This window comes from Saccostrea echinata, unplaced genomic scaffold (assembly GCF_033153115.1).
Source record: "Saccostrea echinata isolate AGI-Se365-2 ecotype Australia unplaced genomic scaffold, CSIRO_AGI_Sech_v1 ptg000014l, whole genome shotgun sequence".
Classification (NCBI taxonomy): domain Eukaryota; kingdom Metazoa; phylum Mollusca; class Bivalvia; order Ostreida; family Ostreidae; genus Saccostrea; species Saccostrea echinata.
In genome coordinates this window covers 11,300,279-11,309,720 of record NW_026889763.1, presented here as the reverse complement: position 1 = coordinate 11,309,720, position 9,442 = coordinate 11,300,279, and positions in this window count along the sequence as shown.

The following is a 9,442-nucleotide window of genomic DNA, read 5'->3' as shown; positions in this document are numbered from 1 at the left end:
TACTTTCTTTCCAGTGTAAAGACGAATAATGACCCTCGTAGAATAATAACCAGGGGTCATTTTTTGTTGTCGAAAATTGACCACCCCATTCATTTTTCGACGTCAAAAAATGACCCTTTTGCATGTAGAAAAAATGGCATCCCCCTAAAAATCTGCATATCCTATGTGAAGAAAAATGATCCCCATTGAATAATGCCCCCTGTAGATTTTGTTAGGAATATATATGTACTTTTCTTTTCGAGAAAGAAAATTAAGAATTATAAATAAAAAGGCCCGTGGACCAAAATGCTCAGCTGAAGTATAAATAAAATTGGGATACAGGGATGATATGTTGGTCTCATTAAATCTTTCAAATAAAATGTCCTATCTTTCATGATTAATTGACAACATTAATCGACTTCAATCTATGCAATTTGGAAATGTTTCCATTTTGATTTGACAACTATATCATTATTTTAAAGAAGATTTTAAAAAATAAATTCCAAACACACACACACAGAGAGAGAGAGAGAGAGAGAGAGAGAGAGAGAGAGAGAGAGAATGAGAATTGTTTTTAATGTTTATCTGTTGATCAAGTTGCATGTAAGTGCATTAAATATGGAGACAACGAACAGTATTCAAGCACAAAGTCAATACAAATCAGGGGCAGAGCAAACGCGGACCTTCAAAAACAGAGGTGGGATCCGGTCACACCTGCCGTGTGCTCCTTGTCATGATCGGTAAATATCGGAAAGATCCGTCGACAATTCAGTGTGTAAATAATGGCCTAACAATTAGTATGATAAACGTCAGTCAGCGTATGACTTAATGTATTCTTAAGTCAGTGATTTCAAATAACAGTGTACATAATGTAATCTTTGGACATTAGTAAAAGTATCTTGCAATATGAATAAGAAGATTTGTGTGATGTTTTAGATACTTTTGGTACATTTTCATTAAAACCGAAAGAGAAAACATTCATTAACTATCAATGTATATAGCAAACAAATGTGGAGATGCAAGCAATTTTAACCTACACTGCAAGTTAAACTTCCATGAAACCCCAGAAACCCCAAAGGAATGCAGTCAATAAAATAAAACTTGTTCATGCAGATATCCATATCTCTTCATCTTTTCCCCAAGGTTCAATTAATCCATCTGCTTTATACATGTACCATCTTTGATTTTCTGCATACTCTCCTTTATCAGAGGAATGATAAATCTTGAATAATGAAATATGTAGATACATGTAACGAACAGCATACAAGCACAAAAGTGTCCATTAAAACAACACAAATCAGGAGCAGAGCAAACACGGACCACCAAAATATCAGAGGTGGGATCAGGTGCCATGGAGGAGTGAGCATCCCCTGTCGATCGGTCACACCCGCCGTGTGCCCCTTGTCATGATAGGGTAACCTGAAAAATTCGTCGACATTTCAGTGTGTACATGTATATAAACGTGTAACAATTGGTATGAAAAACGTCAGTCAGCATTCGACTTAATGATAGAATGTACTAGCTGACAAAGTCACCGTATCGACCATAGAACTTGCGAATTGATGACTTCAAACGAGACTCTTGATATCTTTGTTTCATCAACTTTTTTGTCAATAGCTTGCCCCGTTTGGAAAATTGTTCGTTCGTAGAGCATGCTCTTGCGTATCGAATCAACTGGGAGATGTCTACCGCATATGCAAATGATATGGGCATATTGCTACACAAGTAAGGGAAGTAGACGATAGAAAAAATGAAGTAATCACGTTTATCAAAAGGTTTGTTTTCAAATTACCATTAACGCCTTTTTCTAGTAAAATATCAAAATATGAAAAAGATGTGTCAGACTGTGTGATATCTTTTAATTCAAGTTCACTTGGATATATCGAGTTGACATGTGAATGGATGAAACTATTATTAGTACATGTTTCACACCTCGAACAAAGTGTTTTTGATGCTACCAAATCACTTGGCTTTATGGTTGGATCAATATGCCATTGTGTACATAATTATCATTATCATTGATAGGTTACAATCTTGGACACAGGGCAAGGTCACTAAGCAATGACAACTGGACCTTATATTCTAAATAGTCAACAAAACTTACAGAATTAAAGAAGGAAAAAAGTTTTTTTTTCTTCTCTTTAGCGAAAATTGAAACATTAAATATTTAAATTTTTTAAAAAAATTAAATCAAAAAGTAAAACAAATTTAAAAAAAGGTTTAGTAATTGTTTTGAATATTAAGAATTTACCAATTACACTGATACTTCAACCAGAATTATATCTCATCAAAAAGTGCAAAAAAGTTTATTCACCATCTTGTCTTCGATTACTAGTATAATAAGCAGATAAAGAGGGAACAGCAAGAAGTCAAAATCTGATTTTTTACAAAGTTCGAATACACAGTGACAGTCCTATATTGCTCAAGTAGTGTGTAAACTTTCTCTGTAATTGTTGTAAGCCGAGATAATTCAACCGATTTTTCCCCTTTTTCTGTTTTCGTTTTCTGTGGAAATCTGTGCTTTTCAAGAACAATTTATCCATTTTACCTATATTAACAAATCTTTACTAATGTCCACAAGACTCCATTAAAAATGACATGAATATCTTCATACAGAGATTTTGAATCTACAGAAATGAACCTTATTGTGTTTGAAAACAGACCGTCACCTGACCTGTTGCAGACAGGTAGATATAACCCTTAGGGTATAATTATCACATCTGGGCCTGTACAAAAAGGCAACAGTCAGGATCAAATCATCGTTATCTTGATTAAATAACAAGAAACACACAGAGATTTGTAATGAAATAGATAGAGACACAAAGAGTTTAATTTCGCGTGTGAAACATGTACTCAGTATGTTGTTAAACTTTTCCCTCGCCATTAGATTTGTTCCCACGCTTCGCTCGGCTCCAAATCTCATGGTGCTCGGGAAAAGTTTACCAACATATAGTTAATTGATAATACATCGTCGATATGTCTAGATGTCGAATTAAAGACCACAGCAAGTGTTTTCTTCTTTTCATGTATAAGTTTTTGAATAAATTCTGCTTCATATGAATACAAAAATAGGACTGCTAATAACGGAACGCAATTGGTACCAATGGGAATTCTGACAGATTGTTGGAAGACCTGATCTCCAAAATCTACAAAGATATTGTCAATCAGAAACTCAAGCGTCTTTTTAATATCAACTTCAGGGTACTTGTGTGTACATTCAGAATGTTTTTTAACAAAATAATTTGCAAATGACCAATGACAATGTAAGCAAATTTAAAAAATGAAACAAGAAATCTGTTTGAACAAATATATAATTCGCTAAGTTGTCCAAGCAAACACCCCGTTCGTCTGAACAATTCAAAAACAATTTAATATACTTTCTTCTAAGTGTAGTTAATTTGTCCGAAAGAAGAACTTATTTGTCTAAAATATCTTGTTCGTCCGAACGAAGAACAAACTTGTCAGAACTATTAGATCTACCTAATATGTCAGAACATTTTCGTCCAAAATTTTTTTTTTTTTTTCTGGGCTTCAATTGCACCATGCTATTTGATTATATTCCGTATTTATAAAAGTTGCAACCTTAATGGATTTATATGAAGGACAAGGTATGGCCCCTTATTTGATGTAAAAATCAGAACGCAGTTTAAATTGTGAAATTTTGTAGTTAAGAACTTCAAATGATGCTTGTTTCAAAACCAGCACTAATTTTTATTCAAAACTGACACGGAGGACCCAAGAGGGTGCAGAAGTAGGATATTTTCCCGAATTTCCTCAATTCTGGTGGAACTTTGTCAAATTTGAGACACTTTTCACTTAAAAAAACAGAGAGAACAAGTTGCCTATCTGAGATTCTTAAACATAAGACATCTGATATTAGTGTATGAAATGTATAAATTTGGTAGATAGGCAAGCTTGTGTTCTATGTTTTCTAAACCAAAATATGCTGTAAAATCGATGAAAAATTCGCATAAAAATGAGAAAATTCGGAGATTGACTTATTTTCTGTGACCTATGTGTATCCATAACTTAAAACCAATACTCATTTTGTGGCAGGGGTGACACCAGGTTTTTAATTGATAAACTATTGCATCATTGCATCATAAAGACACCCAAAACTATGGGCCAAAAAGGAGTCTTAGCCTATCTTGTCCTTTGTTAAAGTTATTAAGATTCTAAAATTACAAAGTGTATAACCTTACAAAATTAAAAAATGGAAAGTAAATGTATATATAATAATCCATAAATTTTCGAAATGATTACTTTGTTTGAGACTGTTGAAAACCCTGATAGATCATTTTATTTGCCAGTATCCTGCTTGTTTAAAGGTTGATCGAATACACAGCATGCGTACCGCCCTAACAAAAAATACTAAAGTTAACTAAGGTTTACTATAGTTAACTATAGTGATAACTTTGACACTATGAAATTATAGTTAACTATAGTGATAACTTTGTCACTTTGATTTACTCTAGTGATAGATATGAAAACTTTGATTTACTTTAGTGAAAACTTTGACACTGTGGAAACTTTGACTTACTATAGTGATCACTATGAAAACTTTGAATTACTATAGTGATAACTTTGACACAATGAAAACTTTGAAATACTATAGTGATCACTATGAAAACTTTTAATGATTTATTAAAGTTATCACTCAAATATACCTTATATCGTTGTATATGAGATAGTAACGCTATACGTCTTTTTTGATATACTTAATAACTTATAATTAGATGATGTTATTTACTAATAATAAAAAAGTCGAATTGAAATGAAAGACACAAAATATTCATTTTAGAAATGTTATATAGTAGAAGTCTTTGAAAACGACAATTTTTTCCCAACGTTTTTACGGTAAAAAAAAAAAAACTTCATTAAAAAAATAGGAAAAAAAATGAATTACATGCAAAGTGCACAGAATCAAACTCAGTACCCAACAAAGACAAAACTTTCAATCAATGCAATGTAACCATTTCAAAATCTGACCAATAGATTTGTGTGTGGTCTTGTAAAAATGTATGTGGAGTGTGTGTAGAACTATTATAAAAATATGGACTCAATGTAGGTCAATATGCATTTATAATGACCCAGGATGACAGATATTGACCGAAGATACATGGAGTATATCGACCGAGGGCGCTAGCCCGAGGTCGATATTCTCCATGTATCTGAGGTCAATATCTGTCATCCTGGGTCATTATAAATGCATATTGACCGAGCATTGAGTCCATATTTATTATATTATATAATTTCCCAAATTTATTAGTTCAATGTATATCTTCCTAATGTTTACAGGGACAGTGATATGCTGTTGTTGTAAACCATAAATAAGTTGAATGAAAATGTTTCAGAATTTATTGAATTTTACTTCCAAAACTAACAACCAGAGTTTCCTTTAATTGAGCAACAGTCCTCATAATGTATAACAGAAATCATATTAATAATCAACAATAACAATAATTGTAAATCTATCATAACATGAGTAACAAATAAATATATTAAAAATTGATATCACATATGCTGCAACACCTGGGCTGCGTCAGAGCTTGAAAGGTAGTCATACATTTTTATCAAGTCAGCATCAGATATTGGAGGGTGGTGGTCTATTATTCTAACTATATGGTAGCCTGCCCCTGCCTCTTCAGTATCATTGTCATCCCTATTTTTTGTTAAAAAATAAATAAAATTTTCAATCCTCTAAATATATCTCATAAACAAATACCAAAACGAGTATGCTCAATGACTAGATAATTCGTGAAATTAATATAAGCTGATAATATTTCTGAAAATCGGGAGTCCTACCTTTAAAAAACTTGTTTTACTCTCGGAATAGTGGTCCCTTGATAATGTCAACGTCTGGTCGAATAGATTGCAAAAATCTCTGAATATCCTGACGATATGGTAAGAGAGTGGGGGTTTTTTTTGGTACATTTCCCCTTTGTTATTCCGAAGTTCAACATAAAATCTCCGCAGCAGACGATCAAGTTGTTCACACGTTAGGCCTTCAAATTCTGCACTGATTTGTTTAGAAAGTAAGTATTCCCGAAAAATGTTAACAGATATCCTTGTTAATCGTTTCGTATTCTCAGCCTCAGAGTTCTTCACTATATCTTTTAAATCTTCCTCACTACAACCCGCAAACTTGCGAGCTTTCGTATCTTTCGACGCCATATTTGATCGAAGCGAAAGTGAAAACGAGACAGCTCGTGCGAGTCAATATTCGCTTTCAGCGGTCATTATAAAAAAAATAATGACTTCATATTGACCAATCAGATTACCGGATTTCACAAAGTTATATAATATAATAAAATATTATAGTTGAATGAGTATAAGCTTTTTATATGCGCAATCCATTATGCAAAAATCCGAGATATTTTGAGGGCAAGTAGACGTCATGTAGACTGTGGCGTTACTTTGTTCAATATTGTGACGGTAATAAAGGGTAATGTGACGCGTCTGAAACAACGTTGCGTGGAAACATATATGCAAATCAAGTATATAACTAAATCCAAATTTTTCAAAATTTATATCCCTTGACCTCCATCTTTTGGGAAAACCCCATAGATTCCTCACAGTAGCCTTTGTAGTTTTCTGGTTTGTAACTTCGTCATTTGACATGAAAAAGATATTTGATTCTTGTATACTGATTGCCCTAGGATGGGGCTACCCATGCATTGATATAAAAGAATTCAAACACAGTGGAGTTATCGGAGTATGCCTAAATGTTTGATATGATAAAAGAGGAGAAATGTCTTTTCTTTCCTTTTCTGACCGTTTGGTTGACCCCACGAAGGGACACAACTTCTGCAAAGTGTGGATTAGACTTTTTGGGCCTAGTTAAATAAAGTTCATTTAATTTTTTTTTTAATTCCAGCAGAAGTATGCCGAACGCATCAACATTCATGTCAGAATCTAGTACGGTTGGATATGAAACAACTGTTACACCAGAATTCTTACTCAACACTACAATGCTGACCACTGGGACTATGAACACTACAATGCTGACTTCTGGGACTATGAACACTACAATACTGGCTTTTGGGACTTCATCTATAAAACTCTTTGATTACATCAATTACATTTTCCTCCCTGTGTCTGTTTTACTTGGTATTGTTGGAAACTCACTAACTGTCCTAGTAATGCGCACTGATCGTTTTTCTGGTTCCCCGTTTTCCTGCCTGCTAATTGTCCTAGCTCTATCCGATTTAATTGCTCTCCTTTCTCAACCTTTTAACAAAGCCTTTATCATTGATTTGATTGGACAGGATATCAGAGCTATACATGATATAACTTGTAAATTGTACATTGTTACTCGACGTACCTCGAAGATGATGTCATCATGGATGGTTGTTGGCCTTTGTTTAGAGCGATTTATTGCCGTGTGGTTTCCCCTGAAAGCCAAATCTGTTATTTCTAAACGACTGGTATTGGTTCTTATCATGTCAATGTTTGTGATAATCGTTTCGTTTAATAGTGTGTGGAGCTATGCATCTCGAGTTATTGATGGGCAGTGTAATCTAGATGTTTATGATTACTCCGATTCAAATGAAAGGTTAAAATTTGGACTGATGCTTCAGTTGGGAACCGCCATATACTCCATGGTACCAATAGTTATCTTAACTTCCTTGACTACCCTTATCGTAGTGAAGTTATTTCAACATCAAAGATGGCGACGGAGCCTGAATTCGCGACCTTCAAGCGACCATGAAAGCCGAATCACAGCGATGCTAATATGCATCGTCATCGCCTACGTCATTCTGATTCTACCTATCACTGTAGTGCACAATGTGGCTTATCAGAAACAAGTACATGCGTACTCAGAGAAATCCTATAAATTTAGCTCCTTCAAAGAAGTCGCACAGTTGATGGAACAACTTAATTACTGTCTTAATTTTTTTTTATACGTGATGACTTCAAAACAGTTTAGACAAATGTTATGTAACATTGTATTCCAAAAGGCTAGAGTATGATAAAATTAATTCAATAAACAGATGAAACAAAACAAGAAGGCAATCATCATGGTTTCTCTTTAATGAGATCTTGGTAATTCCATGCATTTGTGAAATACCCGGGCCCTTAACGATCGCTAAACCATCAAGCATCTTATTTAACATATTCCATCTTCTTGAAAATGACTTGTTTGGGGATAAGATTTTTGTTCTCATCAAAATATAACATTGTCTAGTAATGGAACGCTTTGGATAATGAATTATAATGGAGCAAAGGGTAGTGTTACTAAATATAAAAAACGATCAGAGTTTGGGCAATAACCTTGTTAAAATATTACAGTCCAAAATTCCTCAGTCAATTTTCTAAATTATGCTAATTTTTTATCTAATATAACAAAATAATGAATGAAAGAATGATTGGATTTCTAATCTATTCATAGTCTCAGTGTACTTCTATTGCCCTTATTCTGCTCCTGGTATTAAAATAATATAAGGTCAATGGTCATATTTTTTTTAAAAATACTGTCTTGAATGGCTTTTGTTCATATGTTTTAGATTTGCTCCATTGCACTCTTTTCAATTATTCATAATAACGCATTAGCATTAACAAACATAATATATTCAAAATAATATAGAAAAAGGAAATTTAATTTTAAGGATAACATTCTTTTAAAAAAAGAATTTTTTTTAATCTTAAAATTGTCCGAATTTCCTCTACATTTGTTGTAACAGTTGCAAATTGTCGTCAAATTGTAAAATATTAACTATTATATTGATACTCATTTATTACATTGTTATTTTGTCTGTTTAGAACAATATTTGATTTAAGATTTAATAATTTATATCAATCCTCTACTGTCAACTAAATCCCTGAGTGAACGTCATCCATAACGTAAAAATAACTAAATAATGTGTTTCAATCAGAAAATTAGTTAGAAGAATATTTATAATATCTGAGTGGTCATCTGTCTCTTTTATTCGTTTACTCATATTTCTTTCACAGTAGCAGTTATTGCAAGAATTTCATCATTCTTACCATATCATTGGGATTCTTAAATGGAATAATCCCAAACTTGTAAAATACACAGTCCTGAATTAATCTAAAGGTGCGTCGTGATTTTGACTCGCTCAAAGGCCAAGGTCACTTATAAAAAGATAAAATTACATAATGTTTAGGCCAAAAACTTTTGAACCTTTGATTGAAGTACAATGTAATGTGTTGTTTTTAAACTATTTTTGAAATGTTTATTTTACCTTTTCTGACCTTTAATGAGTTTTCATGCATCTGTTCAAACAGAACTCCTACACAGTTTGTATATATGTGGATATAATGCTTTTTAGAACGCATTAGTATATAAGTCTACCCCAATGCATGATTCATAACATCAGAAAGCAAAAATACAACAAACTAAGATAGTGAAAGTCATTATTAATTACATTAAGTATAAACTGAAATTGATAATATACAATCATTATAGCAAATGGTAAAGAAAACAGAAATCTGTTGAATC